A 23,695-nucleotide genomic window follows, 5' to 3' on the forward strand; every position below is an offset into this window, starting at 1 on the left:
CTATTTCAACAGATACATCTATTCAACATCAAACAACTATATGTTAAAGGACTTCCAACCGCAGAGAAGAATTTGGAAAACCAGAAATTATTAGTGTTAGGGAGAGATGTGGGTAAAAAATAGGAATAGATTGGTGTGTGGAGGCACAGGGAGAGTTAACTATGTCCTAATCACAATGCAGGAAATAGGTTGGGTATGATGCAAGTAGAGAGAGAGAGAGAAAGAAGAAAGGAAAAGGGGAATGAAAAGAGACCAGAAAAAAAAATAGAAACGTAAAAATTAATGTTATTATAGAGATTAAAAGACCATCTATTTAGAGAGGAATGTGAATATGTTGAAAGAAAGGGAGGGACATAGAGGAGATGTGAAAAGCTTTAAAAATGCTTAAAATATTATATAGGTATAGAGAGGTAGTACTGCTATTAATGAATTTAAGTCTCAGAGGTTTTGAATTGAGTAATAAGTTTGTGGATTAAGTGTGTACACAATGGGGGATAGGGTCTACTAGTTAACTACGGGTTTATCTGAGGATGTGCAGGACAAGAGTTAAGTCACATAAAGAAGAACAAAAGAGGAAAAGGTGGAAAGGATAGGAAAGTGAGAAGAAAAGATCAGAAGTTCTGTAGAGCTAGACAAAAAAACGAAAAGATAATTAAAAATGAAATAAAAAGAGAAAGAAGACAAGAAAAGGAAGGAAAACACACATTCACGTATTCCTAAAATAAAAATTATAAGAGGAGAAAAAAAAAGTTACTGGAAAACAATTATTTTTTCTGAAGAGGCAAAAATTAAAGATTAATAAAAGTTTTAGAAAAGGAAAAAATTTTTTTATATATATAAGGTAACAAAACACGAAAAAAAAAAAAAAAAAAAAGAAAAAAAGAAGAAGAAGAAGAAGAAAAAAAGTTCTTTGATTTTTTTTTTTTGGTAGGGGTGGGAAGACTCCTGTATCTCCCTTTTGTCTGTAACCAGAGTCTGGTTGGAGTCTCTGGTCAGCTTGAGGTCCTGTGGCTTGATTGGTTTCTTAAGTTAGTTTGTTGGAACAGGCAGAAAAATGCTCTGCTTTACCCAAGATTTTGAGATCCCCCTCCCAGGTTAGTTTACTGGGATGGTGATCTGCTTTGAGAATCACAAAAGAGGGGGTTTCAGTGATGAGACTAGGTTCTGGGTAGAGTTGAGGCCTTTCAACAAACAGTAGCTTTTCCCTGGGGCTATTTTGTGAAAAAAAAACTCACAGCACCCAGCCTGGAGCCATTCTCAGGGTTTCTGTTTTTCAATTGATTGTGGTGGCTGCTAGAGGGAGGGGCAGCCTCTGGCTCTGGTTACCCGGTGAGGAGAGCCACTCCAATGGCTGGCGCCTGAGCTGGGTGACTTTTCCCTGGATGGAACTGAGTCTGTGAGGTCACTTCGCCGTTAAGTTCTTGCGACCTGCTAAATGACTCATTTTATTCCAAGGCCTGAGCTGGAGCTAGCCGCTCCTCCGAGCTTTGTCGGTATCCAAGATGGAGATCACCAGTGCTGGGGGGTAGGGGTGACCTTCCCTCCTCTGCTCCCTGAAAAGGAGTGAGGAAGTCGGGCTTCTACTCACGCCGAGTCTTGGATCTTGGGTCGTCTCTGGTCTGCAAAGTGCAGGATGAAGTTGTCTGCTCCTTGTCGGTTCTTGCTGGTGTTGAGTAGAATCCGCTCGTCCGCTGCTGCGTCTGGCTCCTTCATTCCGGACTGTGTCTCAGGTATGCCCCGCGGCGGTGGTTGCCGCCGCGACCCTGCCGCCGCAGCGGCAGCTGCTGGCAGGCACTCAGATGTGTCTGCTTGGCTTCCCCTCTCTTGACTAACTCTCTGTCCTGTGATGGCACACTTGGTGTGATTCTCTGGCTTGGGACTGTTCACTGGAACTCTGAAACTGCTTTCTATGCAAGAGCTTGTTCAGATTCCAGCTTCTCCTCCGCCATCTTTCCGGAACTCCAACCATAGCTAACATATAGAACCAACCCCGATGCTCCTCATTAGATGAATGGATCAAGAAAATGTGGTATAAATACACAATGGAATTCTATGCCTCCATCAGAAAGAATGGCATTGACCCATTTGTTAGGAAATGGAATGACTTTGAAAAATTATATTAATTGAAGTAATCCAGGCCCAAAGAAATATAGTTCCCATGGTTTCCTTTATTTGCAATAACTAGTATATGTGTGAGACAAACAGAAACTGTCAGACAATTTGATGTTAGGTGAAATGAACCACATGTTAAGGATTCAAATTTTTGAATTTCCTGTGATTGTTTCTAAGATGTTTACAAGATGATTTCTTTGTTGCTTTGTATGTATCTCCCCCAGAGTATTTGGTGTTGATATATTTTTGTGGAGGGAAACGGAAAAAAACAAACTGTTTAAATAATCTTACAGGTGGACCCATTGCAACTATAAGATGAACAAGACGTTATATTTATAAATGTCCTTTACAACTTCGGTGGGGTGGGGGGTGGACAGGTGGGGATGGGGCGGTAGACGCCAGTAGGGGTGGGGGTATGGAAATGGGAAGGGATGTTATGGGGAAACAAAGGATGAGGCAACAATGCTTGATAAGAAATTTACTCACTATCTTGACCATGTAATTGTAAACCCTCTGTATATTTTCATAATAAAACAAAACCAAAAAAAAACAAACAGAAAATCTACCAAGCAAATGGCCCCCATAAACAGGCGGGAGTTACAATCCTAATATCTGAAAAAATTGACTTCAAATTAAAATTAGTCACAAGAGATAAAAAAAAGTTTATGATGCACTAATTAAGGAATCTCTCCTTCAGGAGGATATTACAATTCTGAATATCTATTTGCTAAACAATGGAGAACCCAAATTTATGCAAGAAACACTACTTTGTCTCAAAGATAACATAGATACAAAGACATTAAGTGTTGGGGGATTTAACACACTACTATCACCACTAGATAGATCAACTCTTCAAAAACTCAATAGAGAAATTGCACTTCTAAACAACTGCATAGATCAGCTAGTTTTAAAAGACATCTACTGAGTATTTTAACCAGCAGCATCAGAATACTTGTTTTTCTCAGCAGCACATGGAACATTTTCCAAAATAGACCATATTTTAGGTAACAAATCAAACTTGTCTAAATTCAGAAATATTGAAGTAATACCTTGCATTCTTTTAGAACACAGGGAATAAAATTAGAACTCCACACCAAAATCCACCAAAGAACTTCCTGTAACACATGGAGGCTGAACAACAAATTGTTGAATCACCAGTGGGTCATGGAAGATTTGAGAAAGAAATTAAAATGTTCATGATATTCAACAAAAATGAACACACAGATTACAAGCTCCTCTGGGACACAGCAAAGGCAGTACTCAGAGGCAAGTTTATAGCTCTGAGTTCCTACATCAACAAATTGGAGAGATCTGCAACCAACAATGTAATGAGACATCTGAACCACCTTGAAAAAGAGGAGCAAGACAAACGCCAATACAGTAAATGGAAAGAAATCATTAAAATTACATCAGAATTAAACAAATTAGAATCCAAATATGAAAAGGTTAGCATTGTTTTCATTATATGTATTCACTGATAATAAAAGAAAAAGTTTGTTTGTAAAAGAAAAAGAACTTTTAGGTCAGAGGATAAAATTATCCTATCGTCTCGATGATTCCTATGAGATAAAATTTGTAACAGTTGTAAAAGTGACAAGGAATTCCTAGATCTGTTGTTTTGCCATTTAGAATAGGAAAGAATAACATCACGTCACTGTTATAACTCTTAAAGAATGCAAGGGTAACTGATGGTCGCTATCATGTTTCCACAATACCAGTGGATTCTGAAGGATCATAGTAGACCAGCAGAAATTCTAAGTACCAGACATTGAGCATGAAAGAAAAAGAGAGGAAATAAAAGAGTGAAAGAGAAAGAGAAATATCACAATACTGAAAGTACATAACAGATAAACAAAAACTGTATGAGAATATTCATACTGCTATCTTTAGACTCTACATGTACATTTGGAGGTATTTGATGTATGATAACCCATCAATATGAAATATAAAGTTATTTTGATAAAAATGAAAATGATTCAGAAGAAATTATAAATGCAAAAACAATCTTCACAAAAGCAAACTCTCAGAAATATTTCATCATTTTGAGAAGGATAAAGTGGCTGAAGTTAGTATAAATTTAGAAGTATGACAATTCAAAAAGACATAAAAAGATATTAATATATTTCATTATATAACCCAAATAAGAAAGCAAATATTGTTTAGGTGATTTTTTAAAACACAGTCTCTCAGGTGCTGGGAAGGTGGCTCATTGGTAGAGTGCCTGCCTTGAATGCATGAGGCCCTGGGTTTGATTCCTCAGCATGACATAAGCAGAAAAAGATGGAAGTGTGTTGTGGCTCACGTGGTACCGCTAGCCTGGAGCTGAGGGAGTGCACCTAGAGCCCAGAGTTCAAGCCCCATGACCAGAAAAATCAAAATATAAAACAAAACAAAACACAGTCTCTCACTTTTGTGGCCTCAACTCTGTAATACCACTGCTTCAGCCTAGGGTTAAGATTTTAGGTGTGGATATTTATCAACACTCCTGATTCAGACTCTACTTAATCATTTTTAATAAATATTTTGTTCTTAATTTTCCTCTTTGTAAATTCACATGCCCTATAAAAATGGTTTGGCCATCCCAGTAACCTTCTCAAAGTACCTCCTAATGACGACTTTTAAAAAGTTGTATTATATTACAAGGAAACAATGCTACATAAAGGAAAACCAATAAGAAAATATTAATGATTAAAATAAAAACTAAAATAATTATCCGTTTTTCAGTATTTGAAGGATACTACCTATTAGATTTTACTATTTTCTCATATTCCTGTACATTGAAAATGGGCTAAGATTATGATATTCAACAAGAGGTTTTTAGGTTATGCGTAATCTTTAAAGTTACCCACTAAGATTACTATTTCTGGCACATCTGATCATTTGTATATGACTTATATCATCATTTGTTCCTCGCTATCGTATAAAATAAGGAAGCCAGGGGCTGGGAAGGTAGCTCAGTGGTAGAGCGCTTGCCTTGCATGCATGAGGCCCTGGGTTCGATTCCTCAGCACCACATAAGCAAAAAGAAAAAAGCCGGAAGTGGCACTGTGGCTCAAGTGGTAGAGCACTAGCCTTGAGCTGAAGAGCTGAGGGAGAGCGCCCAGGCCCATAGTTCAGTCCCCACAACCGGACCCCCAAAAAAATAAAAAACATAAAATAAAATAAGGAAGCCCTATAGTTTTAACAGAAACTGAAGTTAACAAAGTCTTAACTCTTTATTCTGCTCCTTTACACAAAGACTTGGCAACCTCTCATTAGTAATGTTTCTAGAAACTCTGAAATATACATACATAATAGCATATGTCTGTTACCATAAATCTTAAATACTTTATCGAAAAGTTTTATTTCCTGTCAAACAGTCCTAGTTTTAGCATATATAAGCAAATTCCCAAAATCAAATATATTTAAACCATTAAAACTTTTAACAAAACTCAACACTTGCTGCAGTGTTCATTAGACAGGTGCCTTGTATAGAATAATTGAATTCCTCCTCCTACACATCTCTTGAACAACAAATATCTGGAATTATTTTGTTTTTGACATGTCAATCTTGACTTTATTCTTAAATGTGTGCTTATGTAAGAAGTACATGGCTCTAAAATTTCATGAAAATTTTTTTAAACTTACTTTTTGTTGAATTGTCTAGTTTAAGAAAATCAATTACACTTTATATATAAAACATGTTCTATGCTCCATTCAGCATCACGTACTCTAACATTGGAACGATACAGAGAAGATTTGAATGGCCCCTGCACAAGGATGACAGGCAAATTCCTGTACCATTCCATACTTTTACAACAACAGATGCTGGAGGGGATGTGGCCACAAGGGAACTGTACTGCACTCTTGGTGGGAGTAAAAACTTGTTCAACCACTTTGGAAAGTAGTATGGAAGTTCCTCAAAAGACTCCACATAGAAATCCCCTATGACACAGCAATCCCACTTTTGGGCATTTACCCAAAATATCACAAACAAGACGGTACTAAAACTACCAGCACAGTTATATTTATTGCAGCATTGTTTAAGATAGCTAAGATATAGGACCAACCCCGATGCCCCTCATCAGATAAATAGATCAAGAAAATGTGCTATTTATACCAATGAAATTCTATGCCTCCATAAGAAAGAATGGCATCGCCCAATTTGTTAGAAAATGGAAAGACTTAAAAAAATTATTAAGTGAAGTAAGCCAAGTCCAAAGAAACATAGGTCCCAGGGTTTCCCTAATTTTTAATAACTAATATATGTCTGGGATAAGCAGAAAAGGTCAAATCTATGCACGTATGACCAGATAAGATGTTGTTAAGGGAAATGAACCCCCAAAATAGGAACACAAGTGTTTTGTTTTTTCTTTCTTGCTATTTTTCTAACGTACTTTTAACAGGCTATGTGATTTTTTTGTTTCTTTATATGTTCCTCCCCCATGCTATAACCCCTGTTTTCACTGTATTTGAATTTGGTGTGCCCACCTCTTGCATATACACTCCTGTAATTTGGGGAGGGGAAGGAAAAACCAAAATGCTTAAATAGGGATTCAGGTTGACCCATTGTAACAATGAGATGCACAAGACACTATGTTGAAAACTGAACTTTACAATTTAGGCAGGGGAAGGGGGGAGGGGAGTGTACTTGTAGAGGTGGGAGGGAACGGACGGTAGAGGGAAAATAAAGGAGGAGGTAACAATGCTTGTTAGGAAATGTACTCATTACTTGCTCACGTAAATGTGACCTCTCTGTACAGTATTTTTAAAATAAAAAATATGAAAATGTTCTGAGATGAAAGAGTTTATTTCCTTTATTTTACTCATATAATATGGCTGTTACAACAATGAGAAGTACAAGTTGTCATGTCCAAAAGCTTTACAACGTCGGTGCGGGGGGGGGGGGAATGGGGGGGAAGGAGAAGGAGAAGGATTGGGATTGGGGGGGAGGGGGGAGGCTGGGAAGGGATGTGAAGGGTAAACCAAAGGAGGAGGCTGCAATGCTTGGTAAGAAATGTACGCATTATCCTGCCCATGTAATTGTAACCCCTCTGTACGGTATGTTCACAAATAAAATAAAATTAAATTTAAAAAAAAATTAAATTAAATTAAAAAAAAGAAATCAATGCAAAACACTGATATGAAGGTATTTTGAATAAATGTGTATATGTGCACATGCACGTGTTCTCATGTACTTGCATGTATGTTGTTGTGCTCACAGTTTGAAAAAAGGGCTTCAAAGTCTTGCTAGGCCTTTCCTCTCTAGATAGGTGAGCTACTATATGAGCTACATTTCCATTGCTGGCCCTTTGTTAACTCATTGAAATTTTTGAAAAATAAACTCATGAATTTATTTTTCCCTGGTTGGCTTCCACGTTATCCACAGGTCTCTGGCTCCTGAGTAAATATGCCGAGTAGTTAAGATTACAGGTGTGACCAAACAGCACAAGGCTTTCAGAATAATTTTAAAAGTAGAAGAAAGTTTACTTCACGGGGGCCTGTTTTATCATCTCCTATTTTAAAGCATTTTGGAGTGATTATTTGTGTATTTTTTCGTTTTTTGAATTCTTAAGAAAGTAAGTGATGATATTTAAAAGTTTAGTACATTTTAAACGGAACCTGGAAAAATGGGACAGAATATATTTGTCTCTCTTATAAGCTCAGCTCTGTGCATGATAACCCAATGTCACCAACACAGTCTGTGTTGAAGAAAAAGTGTAACAGAAAACAATCACCATGGGCAATAATTGCTATGGTATTATTTCTTGGACAATATGAACATTGAATAGAGAGTGTAAGAGAATGGAGAGATTTTACCTACCTTTTGTGTATTGCTGAAAGACTTTTGGAAACTTTGACTCATTTCCTTCCTCACAGTGTGTGTTTGGGCCATGCACTTACTGCCTTTAATTACAATTTTTCTCAACACTAAAATGGTAATAACATGCTAGAAAATGTTATTTAAAGAATTAAGGAAAATAAAACTTGTGAAATACTTAACATAAACTTCCATGAATGAGTTTTGAGTTTAGCCAGCAATTTTTTTTAAATACTAAAAAGAATGTGATAAGTATTACAGAAACCATTGCATATAGTGAACAAACAGAAGTAATGTTATCTATTGACCATGCTCTTCTTCCAAGGAAGCCAGGTGGATTATTTCTCATGCTGTAAATCAAACTTGTTATCTTATGTCTTGATAGTGTAAAAATATCAGGACAAAATAATGAAGGAATGTTGTAGACTGAGGTGAAGTCCATATGAAAATGTGCAAAACTGATAAAACATAAAAGTATTTGAGCATTATATTGTGTTTTACATCATTTAAGTTACATTGCAAAGTTAAGAAAGACCTAGAAAAGTGGATTCTCTTTTTGATGTCCTATCATAGGTCCTTGGATGAACTCTTTCCTCATTCTTGTAAAGGCATCATCAGATGAGGGGAACTATATTATTTTTTGTTTGCTTCTGTCCATTTATTCTTCATTTGAAATCTGAACTACTTGAGACTGAAAGAAAACAAGGAAATTAGACACTCAGTCTTTGGAAAGAACAATCAATGTGAAATGAATAAAATGCATACAGCCTTGTAAAAGGTCTGACTAAAATGAGTTATATAGTCTCAAGCATAAACAGAAAATGATTAAGCAATATCATGTTATTTAAAATTGAAAATGTTAAGAGTTGCTTAATATTGTTCCTTTCTAAGACCTTGAATTAATTATTGATTTTTGTATAGAAAGATTAAAGATGAGATTAACAAGAAACTTGATTAAAAGTGGAGAAAAGTTCTGAATAGACATGTTCTCCTTAAAGCCCTGAAAATTTCCAGTGCGTTTACAAAATTCTTTAATACCACTTCTATGCTGATTTAATTCTTTTTGAGCAGAAGTCATTAGAGAAATGTAATTCAAAATTACTATGATACTACTTCGTAATTATTGTAACTTTTATCAAAAAAATTAAAGGAATCAGGTGTGGTGGTAAAGGCTTTTAATTCCAAGCATTTAGGAGGTTGGATTTAAGTCTAAGGCCAGTCTGGAATACTGAAGATAATAAAAAACCTGCCCTTTATTACCTTTTAACAAAGGTAATAATCCTGAGAGTGTGGAGAAAAGGAAATTTTCTGCACTCTTCAACAAAATGCAGGTTAGTATTCTCCTTGTAGAAAGTAATATGCAGCTTTCTAAAGAACTCCAAAGTTGAAATATCATCTGCGCCACCAATCATGTGATTATTTCTCTATGAGTAACTCAAATATATCTGCAGTTCATTGTACTCATCATTCACAACAACAGCCAAGATATAAATCGAAGTTCAGTGTTCAACTACAGACTAATAAATCAACTGTGGTACATGCACAAATATCTTTTTCTGTTTCATCCTTAAAATAGCAAGAGACTTCTCCCATTAGCCACAACTTACAATGACCTGAAAGATGCATTCTAAATGAAGAAAAATATTGTCTTCTGATCTTTATAAACACACACACACACACACACACACACACACACACACACAGACACACAGACACACACACACACACACAAACCAACATCAAACGTTAAGACAGAAATTTTTAAAAAGTAAAGCAACGTGGAATTGCTGGGGCATTAAGGTCACAATGTAGAAGTTAGTAGATATACAGGAAGAACTGGTATAGAGTTGTAATGTACAACATGAGGATACAGGAGACAACACTGGCCTTATATGGTTTCCTTTATTTGCAATATATAGTATATGTCTAAGTCAAGCAGAAAAGTTCAGATAAGGTGATGTTAGGGAAATGAACCCTAAGATATGTATTCAATTTTTTTTCTTTCATGTGATTGTTTCTAACATATTTATAAGACTATTTATTTGTTGCATTGTATGTCCCTCCCCCACAGTACAACCCCTGTTTTCACTCTATTTGATGTCAGTATCATTTGTGGAGGGGAATGGGAAAAACAAATCGTTTAAATAGGGATACAGGTGGACCCATTTCAACAATGAAATGTACAAGTCGTTATGTCGAAAACGAACTTTATAATTTTGGTGGGGGGGGAAGAAGGGAAGATTGAGTGGGGGGCGGGGGGACGATGGGAAGGGATGGGAAGGGGAGACAAAGGAGGAGGCTACAATGCTTGATAAGAAATGTACTCATTATCTTGCCCATTTAATTGTAACCCCTCTGTACATTATTTTCACAATAAAAAAAAAGGAATGAAGCTAAGTAAGTAGGAGTTGTTCTTCCGAGTAGGGGTTGCTCTTTGTGTTGTGCTTCCTTCGGTAATGGATAAGATGAACATAATTCTTTAAATATACCTGCCTGTTTGCAGAAATAATAACAAACAAGATACCAATAATGTTGCATGCTCAATATAGAACAAAATGTCAAATTAAAATACATGATATTATCCTTGGTGTAAACTAATTATTGCAAATAAAGGAAACCATGGGACCTTTGTTTCTTTGTCTAGTTTACTTCACTTAATATGATATTTTTCCAAGATCTTCCATTTCCTTAAAAATGAGATGGTACCTTTCTTTCTGATGAAAGCATAGTATTGCATGTACATATATCTCTCTGTTGTGTGTGTGTGTGTTTGTGTGTGTGTGTGTGTGTGTGTGTGTGTTTCACTTTCTTGATCTATTCATCTACTCAGGGCCATCTTGGTTGATTCCATATCTTAACTAGGATAAATACTACTGTGATAAAACATAATTGGGCTGGTAGCTTTAGTGTGGCCTTGTTTGTGGTCACTAGGGTAAATGCCCAGAAGTGGGGTTACTAGGTAATAGGGGAACATTATTGTGTACATCAAGGATAATATTAATATTTGAGCAGAATAGCTCAATAGCTATGTACATATGACTCTATAAGGTGATTCAAAGTTGTTGATTTAACGTTTTGTTGTTCTTAATATACTACGTGATTTGTTTTTATCCTTTTGTGTTTTCCCCACCTATGGTTTATTGCCTGAAGACACTGTATTTTAATCTGATGCCCTGGGTATTGTAAATATGTTGATCTGAACTTGGGAATGGAAAGAGAAAAAACAAAATGGTGAGACAAAGGCCAAAAGAGTAACCTATGCAACTGTGATACTCACAATACAGTATGTTGGAAATAATCTTGGGGGGAGGGTGTTGAGAGGGAAGAGGGAAAAAAAATTGGAGAAGGGGTAACAAGTTAGAAAAGAAATGAATTCCTTACCTTACTTGTGTAAGTATAACCACTCTGTACTTTACCTTAAAAATAGAATTTAAATAAAAAATAAGATATATGAGACCAGCAATACAGGAGATAGGAGAGGGGGGAAATACTGTAGTATAGTGCAGTAAAACAGCTGTGGAGTCCAGAAATTTTACTTTTACATAAGAAGTAATAAACTAGCACACAGATTTTCAGCCTCATGCCAGTTATTAAAAAGGGAAAACAAATGCACAATCAGCAAACCAATAGAGATAAAATAGAAAACTAAGCAAGTTGAATTGATGACTTGGACCAAGAATAACAAATGACACAATTAGGTAACAAATAACAAGCTGGTAAGTTAAAAAAATATTACCCATAATTCAAATAAATGTTGTTTACATCACAATTTGTTAGCACTATAATACAAATCACAGTTAAATAATTTATCATTTTTATAATGTTATTAATTTTTGATTTCTTAATATTGAATGTTTAATACATAATTTTAATTTTAGCAGCTATAGCAAAGAAGAAAGTGAAATTAATTTTAATGATATATATTTTTTTTTGTGAGGGGAGATCTATTTTATATTTCCCCGTTTGCATAGCTTAGTTTGCAACTTTGTACAATTTCTATAGTCAGTCTCAGTGATTCTTTTGTCACTGCTTATTTCATTTTTTAATATATTTTTTGTTTTATTTTTTATTTTACTTTTTTATTTTTTGTGAACATACTGTACAGAGGGGTTACAATTACATGGGCAAGATAATGAGTACAATTCTTATCAAGCATTGCAGCCTCCTCTTTGTTTACCCTTCACATCTCTTCCCAGCCTCCTCCCGCCCCCCAAAACCCTCCCCCCCCATCCCCGTGACACCAAAGTTTTAAGTTCGTTTTCGACAGGACAACTTGTACTTCTCATTGTTGCAATGGGTCCACCTGTATCCTTGAACGACTTATTTTTCCCCATCTCCTCCACAAATTATACCGACATCAAATATAGTGAAAGCAGGGGTTATATTGTGGGGGAGGGACATACAAACAACAAAGAAATAATCTTATAAATGCGTTAGAAACAAATACATGAAAGAAAAATACCTTTAAATACATATCTAAGTGTTCATTTTTCTAACATCACATTATCTGACCTTTTCTGCTTGACTCATACATATACTAGATATTGCAAATATGGGAAACCATGGGGTCTATGTTTCTTTGGGCTTGGCTTACTTCACTTAATATAATTTTTTCCAAGCCTTTCCATTTCCTAACAAATGGGGCAATGTCATTCTTTCTGATGGAGGCATAGAATTCCATTGTATATATATACCACATTTTCTTGATCCATTCATCTACTGAGGGGCATCTGGGTTGATTCCATACGGAAAGAAATAATTAAAATTATATCAGAATTAAATGAATTAGAATCCAAAAAAAACTATAGAAAGAATCAACAAAACAAAGAGTTGGTTCTTCGAAAAAATTAACAAAATTGACAGACCCTTAGCAAATCTTATCAGAAAAAGAAGAGAACACACCCAAATAAATAAACTGGGAGATGAGAATGGAAACATCACCATGGAAACAACCAAGATTCAGAACATTATAAGGGAATACTTCTCAAAATTTTGTGCTAATAGGTTTGAGAACTTGACAGAAATGGACCTTTTCCTAGCAAATATTGACATGCCAAAACTAAACCAAGATGAGTTAAACCATCTTAACAGGCCCATATCAAGCATTGAAATAGAAACAGCAATAAGAGACCTCCCATATAAGAAAAGTCCAGGTCCAGATGGTTTACAGCAGAATTCTACAAGACCATTAAAAGCAGAGCTCACAGCAATACTACACCAACTCTTCAACGAAATTGAAAGAGAAAGTTTACTACCGAACACATTCTATGAGCCATCATAACCCTCATCCCAAAACCAGGCAGGGACTCATCAAAGAAAGAGAACTATAGACCTATTTCTTTTATTAACATTGATGCAAAACTTCTCAACAAAATTTTGGCCAATCGACTCCAACAATTCATCCAAAAAAATCACACACCATGATCAAACAGGATTCATTTCAGTGATGCAAAGCTGTTTTAATATACACAAATCAATTAATATTATTCACCACACCAACAGGAGCAAGAATAAGAACCACATGGTTATCTCAATAGATGCAGAAAAAGCATTCGACAAGATCCAACACCCCTTTATGATGAAGGTTTTGGAAAAATTAGGAATCCATGGAACATTCCTCAATACAATACAGGCTGTATATGACAAACCTACAGCCAGCATTATACTTAATGGTGAAAAACTAAAGCCATTCCCTCTTAACTCATGAACAAGACAAGGATGTCCACTCTCTCCACTTCTCTTCAGTCTAGTATTAGAACGCCTAGCTACAGCAATAAGACAATATTTAATGATATATTTCATGTATTGTAAAATTGAGAAACATTAGAATTTAAACAAATAATTTATCATTATTGTTTTATTTCTGTGAATTAATGTAATAATTCAAAGTTTATTCTACACTTAACACTCATCTTAACATCAAATTATAAATTATTGCACGTGACTCAGTTTTAGGTGGAACGATTCAGCACTGTGGTAAAATTCACACCACACAATACACGAGGGAATGAACCCTCTCATCTAGTTTAAGTTGTGGAAATTTGATTTCTACATGAATGTTAAATTCCTGTCTAGGTGACATCTATACAAGTGTATAGAATTATATGCATGAGGAGTACTTCAGATGATACTTAAAATTTATATTCATTAATTAAATTTTTATTATTTTGTACCAAATAAATATTTATAGAGAGACTGAATTTCTGAGTAGATGATGGTGTATGTGGGCCAGATTATGCATATTGAGGCTTATTTTATGTTCCTGATATTGTTTCTACAGTTAGATTTAATTTTTCATAACTGGGTTGTGTATTTTATTGGATATATGAAAGTAATTCTTTGCCATTAATCCTTTGCCAGTTGTCTAATACTAATATAATTTATCCATGTGTTAGAAGTAATTGAAATAACAACATATATAAGCAAGATAAATCAGTCTGAAGTAGAAAAGTATTTTCACGTTTATTTTGATAGCTGGTCCTCTTTTACACTACAGAATATTCTTGGGAAAATGTGCTCCAGGCTGGCCGCAAGTGCAGAATATTATGGTTTGATCTATCATAAGAGAAGGAAGGATGGGCAACATCCCTTCCAAAAGTCTGCTCCCAGAGATGTGATCTGCTTTTTGGTAGTTACTTGAAAATGAACATTTTTCAAAGTCAACTTTGAAAAGCCATCTTGATAGACCATTTCTGTAAGTGGATTACTACAGAGTTGTTCATGGCTTTGTAAGGTGGCAGATTGCCTCATTTTGAGACAATTTAACAGGAATTTAGTCACCTGTTTTTGAATCTTTCAGGGAAAAACCAATTGACCCTAGGCCAGGGAATCACTGGGGCCCAGAGAAGCTAATACCTTGAATAGTAATCCTAGACCTCTAAAACAAAACACACACACGCACACACACACACACACACACACACACACACACACACACACACACACACACACACACACACAAATCAAACAATCAAAGAAACAAAAAATTCCAGTTAGTACAGCCAGTCAGGGCTGCTATCACAGCCTACTTGAAGTCAGGCAAAAAAAGAGAAGCTGAGAGTTATTTAGCTGATAACCAATATATTTTTTATGAGGCCGACTGAAATGAGACCCCAGAGAGAAGGTCACGAAGACTGATCAGAGAGAGTAAAATTGGTCACACAAAGATTGGAAAATAAAATTCCTCGCAGAAGAAATAAATCACAGTAAGCCTGCGCATATAAGAACAAGACAGTAAACCAAATTCCAGAAATGCACATTTTCTTAGAGGTCAGCTTAATGAATTAGCAATGGAAATATGTGAATTCTTAAATATTTGATCACATGTGTAAGAAGGCTGAAGAGAAAGAAAATGCCATCACTCTGTTAGGAAGTCCAACATCGCATTAGGAAGTAATCAAGCACAGATTTGTAATAAAAAGAGTAAATAATTATTGCAAATGAGGGCTTCGTTTTGATCTAAAAGTTCTTGATTTAGGTGCTAGCAATTACCATACAATTGATCCAGTCCCACAGCTGAGTTAATACTGACCACAGTATTCCCACATGAAGGAAAAGAGAAAATTTACAAATGTCTGATGAAATGAATAGAGGGCGAAGTGTTCTAATAATGATATCTGAGGCTTAGAAACAGGTGATGAGGTGGATTTTCTTTTCTAAAAGTCCCCCATTTTTAGCCTGGTGCCAGTGGCTCACAGCTGTAATCCTATCTACTCAGGAAGCTAAGATCTGAGGACGGCGGTTCAAAGCCAACATGGGCAGGAAAGTTCCTGAGACCCTTATCTCCATTTAACCACCAGAAAAACAGAAGTGGCACTGTGGCTCAAGAGGTGGAGCACTCACCTTGACTTGAAGAGAGGGACAGTGTCCAAGCCCATACTTCAAGCCCGTCAACCAACAACAAAAATCTCTCTTTTCTTTGACTGACTACATCTTTTCCTAACATTCAACAAAGAAGCCATTTTATCAAGCACTACATTTAAGTCCTATTCTAGCTACTGCAAATAGAATGATTTGGTATCCTATGACAAAAGGTTCATATTTGCGGAAAAAATTACCAGCAGTGGTAACTCTGGGCCTGGACCCTGAACATGGATATACTGGTAGCTTTCATGTGAGCTTGTTTGTTATTTATTGGATTACTGCCAATGAGGGTAATTACTGGGTCTAAATGGAGATCTATGTTTAGTATTTTCAAGAAACTCCGTACTGCATTCCACAGTGGTTGAACTAGTTTAGTTTCCCACCAACAGTGTAATAGAGTTCCCAACTGGTTATATCCATGCCAGCATTTTCTATTGCTAGTTTTCTTGATAATGGCCATTCTAATTGGGATGAGGTAGAATCTGTCTTGTTTAGTTGTAGATTTGTGAGCACCTTCTAGCTATCATGAATGAATCCATGAAATCTATATTGCTCAGAGTCTGCATTCCTTTCTCTTTTCTCTTAGTATAATTTTCCCAAGCCTTTCATTTTCCTTAATACTAGTGAAAAGTCATCCTTTCTGATGGGTGAATAGAATTCCAGTGTGTTTGTGTGTGTGTGTGTGTGTCTGTGTGTGTGTGTGTGTGTGTGTGTGATGATTATAGGCCCATGAGTTCATTTCTATGTCTTCTGTTTCATATGTACTTTTGTAATTCCATATGGAATTTGGATTGCTTTCTTTACTGCATTGAAAAATATTGTTAAGATTTTGATGAGTATTGCATGGTCAATTGTTTGGGGCAGTATTGCAGTTTTTGCCACTTTAATTCTTCCAGCCAGGAACATTGAAAGATTTTCTATATTCTTGAATCGCCTTTAATTTCCCTTTTTAGATTTTAATGTTTTCACAGTAGAGTTCCTTCACATTTTTAGTTAAATTAATTAATTCCTAGTTTAGTTGTTGTTTTGTTTTGTTTAGATTAGATTTGATTTTGAGGCTAATACATATGAGGTTGTATTTTGGATTTCAGGTTGCTTCTTCCCCTTGTTGGTAACACAGAAAAACTACTGATTTCTTGTGGGTTTTATACCATGCTACATAGCTGAAGGTGAGCATCACATTTACTAACTTGAAGGAGGAAGCTATAAGGACTTTCAAATACAGGATCATTTCATCTGAAAAAGGGATAGTTTTACTTCTTCCCTATTTGTATCCCCTTTTTTTTTCTCTTTCCAATTGCTCTTGCTAGAAAGTCCGCTACCATTTTGAAGAGTAGTAGAGAGTGGACATCCTTGTCTCATTCATGATTTTAATGTCTTAATGCTTCCACCGTTAGGTAAATGCAAATTATCTCTATCATAAACATACACTGTATTATATTGAGGAGTGTTCCATGCATTCCTAGCTTCTCAGACTTTTTTAATCCCAAAGGGGTATTGGAGGTTTTTAAAAGCTATTTCTATATCCATATAGATGATCATGTGTTTCTCACCCCTGCTTCTGCTGATAGTTTGTGCTATGGTTATTGACAAGAATATTGAATCAAATTGTATCCTAGGATGAATCTTATTTGATCATACCATATGGCTTTTTTCTTAGTTACTGAAATTGGCTGGTGAGAATTTTATTAAGAAGTTCTGTATTCATGCTTATCAAAGAGTTTTCTTTCTTTGGTGAGTCCCTATGTGATTTGGGGAAGTGTCTAATTCTATCTTCATAGAATGTGTTTGATAATTCCATTTCCCTTTCCATTCCATTGAAGAGTTAGACCTGCGTATTGTAAGTTTTTTATAGGCCTTAATTTCATTGTAAATTCATTGAGTCCTAGCTTTTTCTGGAATGAGAAGTGATTTATTGACATTTAATTTTCATTACTTCTTATGTGTAACTTCTTGCCTCAGATTCAGTATAGGAAAGCATCAATTTCTCCAGGATTCTCCAGATTATTGGCATAAGGTTTTCCAAGTACTCTCTTATAACATTCTCAATTTTGCTTATATCTGTTGTGCTGTCTCATTTTTGTCTCTAATTTTCTCTATTTGAGTGAGTCCTCTTATTTTTTTATTATGAAAGTGATATACAGAGGGGTCGTTACAGTTACATAAGTAATGAGTACATTTTTTTGTGTTAACCCTTCCCTATTTTTTCCTGCTTCCCCCAACCCTCACATCCCACTCCCCCAAAGTTGTAAAGTTCATTTCTAACATAGTGTCTAGTGTACATCACTATTGCTTTGGCTAATCTTTGTCCCACCATTTCTGTGATTTCTCTCCCCTTCCCCAAATCAGATAAACATGTTTAAGACAAAGGGTACAGAAATAAAAAAACAGTGAGTACAAGGAATAATCCAAAGGGTAAAAACTAAATAGAAATAACCAAAAACAGCTCACTATACAATCATCTTGTATCCATTTCTTGGAGCTCATTTCAATAAGCATCATTTTATATGTGATATGCATATTGCTTTTGAGCTATTGTGAATATTGTAGACATATTCTAGTGTTTCCAAATGAGTGAAAATCGGTGGCCTATGATTCTTTGGGTCTTGCTTGTTTGACTTATTATATTTTCGAAGTGATTGCATTTCCTTACAAATGGGGCAATGCCATTCATTCTGATGGAAGCATAGAGTTTTGTTGTGAACGTATATGACATTTTCTTGATCCCTCATTGCGGGCTCATAGGGGAGCTCTATTGAGGAACCTCCATACTTCTTTACGGGTATTTGAACAAGTTTACATTTCCACCAATACTGTAGTAATGTTCCTTTTTGCCCACATCCCCACTAGCCCAGCATCTGTTATTTTTAGTTTTCTTCATAATGGTCACTGTAACTGGGGTGAAGTGGAAGCTCAATGTTGCTTTGATTCGCACTTCTTTTATGGCCAGAAATGTTGCATATTTCTTCATGCGTCTATTGGCCATGCATATTTCTTCTTCAGAGAATCTCTCTTTAAATCTTTATCCCACTTATTAAGAGAGTTGTTATTTCTTTGAGGATTTGTTTTTATTGGGGGGGGGAGTTAACTTTTGGGGCTCTAAATATATTTGAGATATGAGGCCATAGTGTGTTGCAGAGCAAGTAAAGGTCTCCCAATCTGCTGGCTTTTTTATTTACTTATTTATATAAGTTCTCTTCTTAGTCAGATTTGGTATGGTTGTGTCAAGTCTGTTAATTTATTTAAAAAACCAACTCTTTTTTTTATTCTTTCTATGTTTATTTTGTCTTTATTTATTTATTTCTGATTTTTAAAAATTTGTTTCCGTCTCCTGCTTTGGGTTAGGGCTTGCTCCTGTTTTCAAGGAGTTTGAGGTACATAATTAAAATATTTATTTGAGATTTCCCCAAATGCGTGATGTAGGCACTCAGAGCTATAAGTTTTCCTCTAAGTACTGCATTTCCTGTGTCCCAGAGAAGCTAGTATTTTGTGTGTTCATTTTTGTTAAATTCCAGAAACTTTCAGTTGTTTTCTAATCCTCTCAGTGTCCCACTGGTCATTCAGCAACGTGTTATTCAGTCTTCATGGGTTTGACAATTTTTTTTGCTTTAGCTGTTTAATTCTGTTTATTATGTTTCATTCTGACAAGATATGGGAATTCAATTAATTTTTCTTTCAATTTGGACAGAATTTCTGAATGACATAGGATATGTTCTATTGTGGAGAATCTTCCATGAACTGCTGTGAAGAATGTATATTCTGACTATGAATGTATATTCTGCAGATGTCTGTTAGGGCTAGGTGGTCAATGTAGTTATTTAGGTCTGCTGTTTCTTGGTTGAGTTTTTCCTGGATAGGTCATTCATGGATGACAATGATGTGTTGAGATGTGTTTTTAGGTTAAGTAGTATTTGGTTGATGATGTGGAATGCTCCAGGATTCAGGGCATTGATATTTAGACTTGTTATATCCTCCTAATTAAGCGTTGTCTTTATCAATATCTAATGTCTCTTTGTACTAATTTTTATTTAATTCTATTTTATCTTATGTTAGTAATTCTACTGCAGCCTGTTTATGGCGTCCATTTGCTTGACAATTTTCCTTCCAGCCTTTCAGTTTGAGTATGTGTTTGTTTTTGTCAATAAAATATTTCTCTTGTAGATGCTAGATGGATGCGACTTGTTTTTTGATACTACTATTTAATCTATGTCTTCTATTTGGAAATTTAAGTCCATTGATGTAGAAAGTTAAGACTGAGAATTGCCTGATTAGTCCTGCTATGTTATACATCTGCTGTTAGGAGCTGTGCCTCATCTACTCTTAATATATTTACTTTGTTCTCTGATAGGGAGCATTTTAGATAATCAGTTCCTGTTCTTCTTTATATTCTCTATGTAGGATATATTTGATTAACTTCTATCCTGCTGATTTGGTGGAGATACATTGTTTTAAGTTGCTTTGTAATGAAATATTTTTACATTTCCTTTAAATGTAAAGGAGTTTGGCTTGGGACCGTATTAATGATTGGTAGTTGTTTACCTTTAATGTTTGTCATATATCATCCCAGGCTCTCCTTTTTGCCATATCAGCTAAAAAAATCTGTATTTAATCTGACTGTATATTCTTTATAAATAATCAGTCTTTTCTCTGTAGCAGCCTTAAGAATCCTTTCCTTGATCCTTAATGATCCTCTAATGGATTATGATGTAGTGGTTGATTGTTCAGTTCTAGAATTCTCTGTTTGGTGTTCTAAAGTTTTCTCTTTTCTGAATGAGCCTATCTCTTTGGATATTTGGCATGTTCTCTGCTATATTTCTGTAACATGTTTCCCATTCATTTAGTTTCCTGCTCTTCTCCTTCTTGATACCTATCTCCTCGAAATTTGCTTTCTATATGATTCTTGTACTTCTGGCAATATCATTTCTTATTTCTTGTATTTGTTCTAAATGATAATTTCCTCTTCCCTGTTAAACTTATTCTGTCTTTGCCCCTGAGATTATCTTCTATGTCATTTATTTGCTGTGGAGACTTTCTATTTTGTTTTCGATTTCCCTGTCTTCAAATTGGTCCTTTTTTAGGGCTTCTATCTCTTTATTAAAGATTTGTTTTAGGTCTTGTATGGAATTTCTGTACATTTTTTCTTTGGGTGAGGGGGTTGCAAAGGTTGTTTTCTTAGCTGTGCCTTCTCTGATATCTTTTAACTAGGCATCCATTTTTTCCTTGGACTCCCTTTACTTCTCAGAATTTATTTATCTTTGTTTCTTATCTCCACGAATTATTTTGCTAATCTTTGTTTGGTCTCATCTTGTTCACAAATTTCCTTGTATAGGTTTTCTATCTTTTCATTAATCACACTTTCAGCAGCATTTGTAATGTATTTTGATATATCTTCTAAGTCCTTGATTTGCTATTGTAATGCCTGGTTATTTACTGTGTGAATTGAAGTACCTTGACATAATTTTTCTTGTATTTTTTTCTGATTGGTTGTGTCCATTTGGAGGTTTTCTCTTGAGGAAACTATGATGTTAATAATTGACTCTCTATGGTCTTGGTTGATTTGCCAGGTGTTGGTTTGGTCTTCTGTTTTGATTTGTTTTTCTGGAATTAGGTTTATGTCTATACAATTAAGTGTAGCAGTATAAATCAATTATGGTGAGATGTTGTGACGTTAATACTTATGGTTCCAGTGACAGTTCGGAATGTCCAATGGTATGTTGAATTGTCTCTGTGTATGGATGTGGCTTTCTCTGATGTACACTTCTGTTTCTACTTTTTTCCATGTGGCCCTTTTAATTCTACACTGCAGATGTCTTTTGAATATGTTGGCCAATACAGTCACAGCAGTCACCTGCCTGCCTGGGCACGTTTTCATAGATTTCTGTTTTCCAGTGAAGATAGTATAAAATGTTCTTATGAATTTTATGTCTATAATTATATCTAAAATTACATCTGTATATCTATAATTATAGTTGTCTTGGTGTGACCCTCTAGAAATGGAGTACCGGCCAGGACTCTAAATCTCTGTTTCATTAGAGAGAGCTAGGGAAATTTTCTGTTGTTATTCTGCCATTGTTTTTCCTCATATCAGGTTATTTTTGTTTTTGTGCTTGTGTTATTTTGAAGTAGTTATTGCAGGCTTCTATGATGAGACACAAAGAGACAGAAATATTTGTTATTACATTGAGAGAAATAGAGAAGACATTTTAACCTATTTGCTACAAGTAAATTAATATTAAGCAAAGCTAATGAAAATAATCACTTCTTACTCTACAGAGGACGAGTATAGTACTCGCGAATATCTTGGAGGAAAAGACTTTAGACTCATTACAATTGATACCTTATATTGAAATTACTGGCTAAACATTCTTCTTCAGAAAGGCAAAAGCTCCATTTCTTTCATATTAATATTATAAAATCATAATACCTGCATGTTGAATTGTTTTCCTCTGCTATTTTCAATTCCATTCTTCATCCATTACATATCTTTGAATGACCAATTCCTTAAAACACCTACATTTCTTATATTGAATTTATCTCTGAGCCTCATCTTGAGCAACATTCATATGTAATTTATGCAGTCTCAAGCACGAAACCTATTTTACTTATTGTATGTTTTAATCAATAAATGCATTCTCTTTAGAAATATGTTCTCATCTTTTATATTGCTCCAGTAAACATCATGTGTCTAGTACTTTTAATGAAATATAAGGTTTGGAATTGGAAGTCACCCCCCCCCAATTATCACTTTAACGTAAACCCCTGGAGACTATTGTACATATAAAAATATAAAAGTGCAATGCACATATTTATATATATAAATAATATAATGGTTAAGACAATAAGACACAAGGACTCCCACATCAATTCTCAATTGACTTAAAGGCACCAAAACATTGTGTTCATGAATATCACTATTATTAAAAACTGACTACTCAATACAAAGTTTATATTATATTTGAAGTTTACAAAATGAAAATTACACCCAGATTTGCTGTCAATATCCTGTTTCCAGGAATACATTTTTTCAGCAAACAGGGAAATAAAAATAAGGGTTTGACACAGAATGTAAGATGTAGAAGTAGACTGGCTTTCCTTAAGATGATAAGTACCTGCAAATCATGTGATATAGTCAAAGATACTATAAAAATTCATAAGAGGATTTATGATCAGAAATGATAGGTAAGCAAAGTAACTGGAAAACTGTATATATAAATTGAGCTTTCAATATAAGATGGCAAATTTTCGATAAATGGGCTTATAGAAAGTGATTCTGTATTTCTAACTCACATACAATATTCTGCATTTTCCCACATATTCCCGTTCTCTTACCTCAGTTCCTGATCAATATTCTTCTATTTCATGATGTCAATTCCTACTAAAATAACAAGGTGGATGTTTTTTTTGGTCTCTAGATCCAATACATTTGAGTATTTTGGATTAGCATGAATTCATGGAGTTTGACTTGAATGTCAAGATTGTAGATATTGTATTCAGGTTACTGTTAATTGGCCTGAAGCATACAAAGACACACAGTATACTAAAAAGAAGGGACTTGATCTCAGGGAAACATACAGGTCCAGGCAAGATCCTGAAGCAAAGAAAAATCAATGGAGCAAACACCAATCAACTATAATTACAAAAGAATGGAACTGATCTGTGATGTTTCTGGGTGGCAGCTGTGTGTGTTTGCATGTGTGTGTGTGTGTGTGTGTGTGTGTGTGTGTGTGTGTGTGTGTGTGTGTAGAGAGAGAGAGAGAGTGAGAGAGAGAATTTTAGTATGGCTTCCATATTTATAGTCCATAGAGCATTACTTATTAGGGAGGAGGTGCTCATACCAGAGCTCTGATACCATTGTCATCACTTTTTACTGCGAAAAACACTTGCTTAATCTCTAATTAAATAGGGAAAATAAACTAACAT

General features: G+C 35.1%; 1 non-coding gene across 1 annotated transcript; it reads left to right on the plus strand.

Moving 5' to 3' along the window:
- Positions 1–5,799: 5,799 nt before the first annotated feature.
- On the plus strand, positions 5,800–5,906 carry LOC122096562. The gene has a single exon (XR_006145338.1). It is a non-coding gene; the product is annotated as a U6 spliceosomal RNA (small nuclear RNA).
- Positions 5,907–23,695: the final 17,789 nt, after the last annotated feature.

This window comes from Dipodomys spectabilis, unplaced genomic scaffold (genome assembly GCF_019054845.1).
Source record: "Dipodomys spectabilis isolate Male_0828 unplaced genomic scaffold, ASM1905484v1 ptg000376l, whole genome shotgun sequence".
Classification (NCBI taxonomy): domain Eukaryota; kingdom Metazoa; phylum Chordata; class Mammalia; order Rodentia; family Heteromyidae; genus Dipodomys; species Dipodomys spectabilis.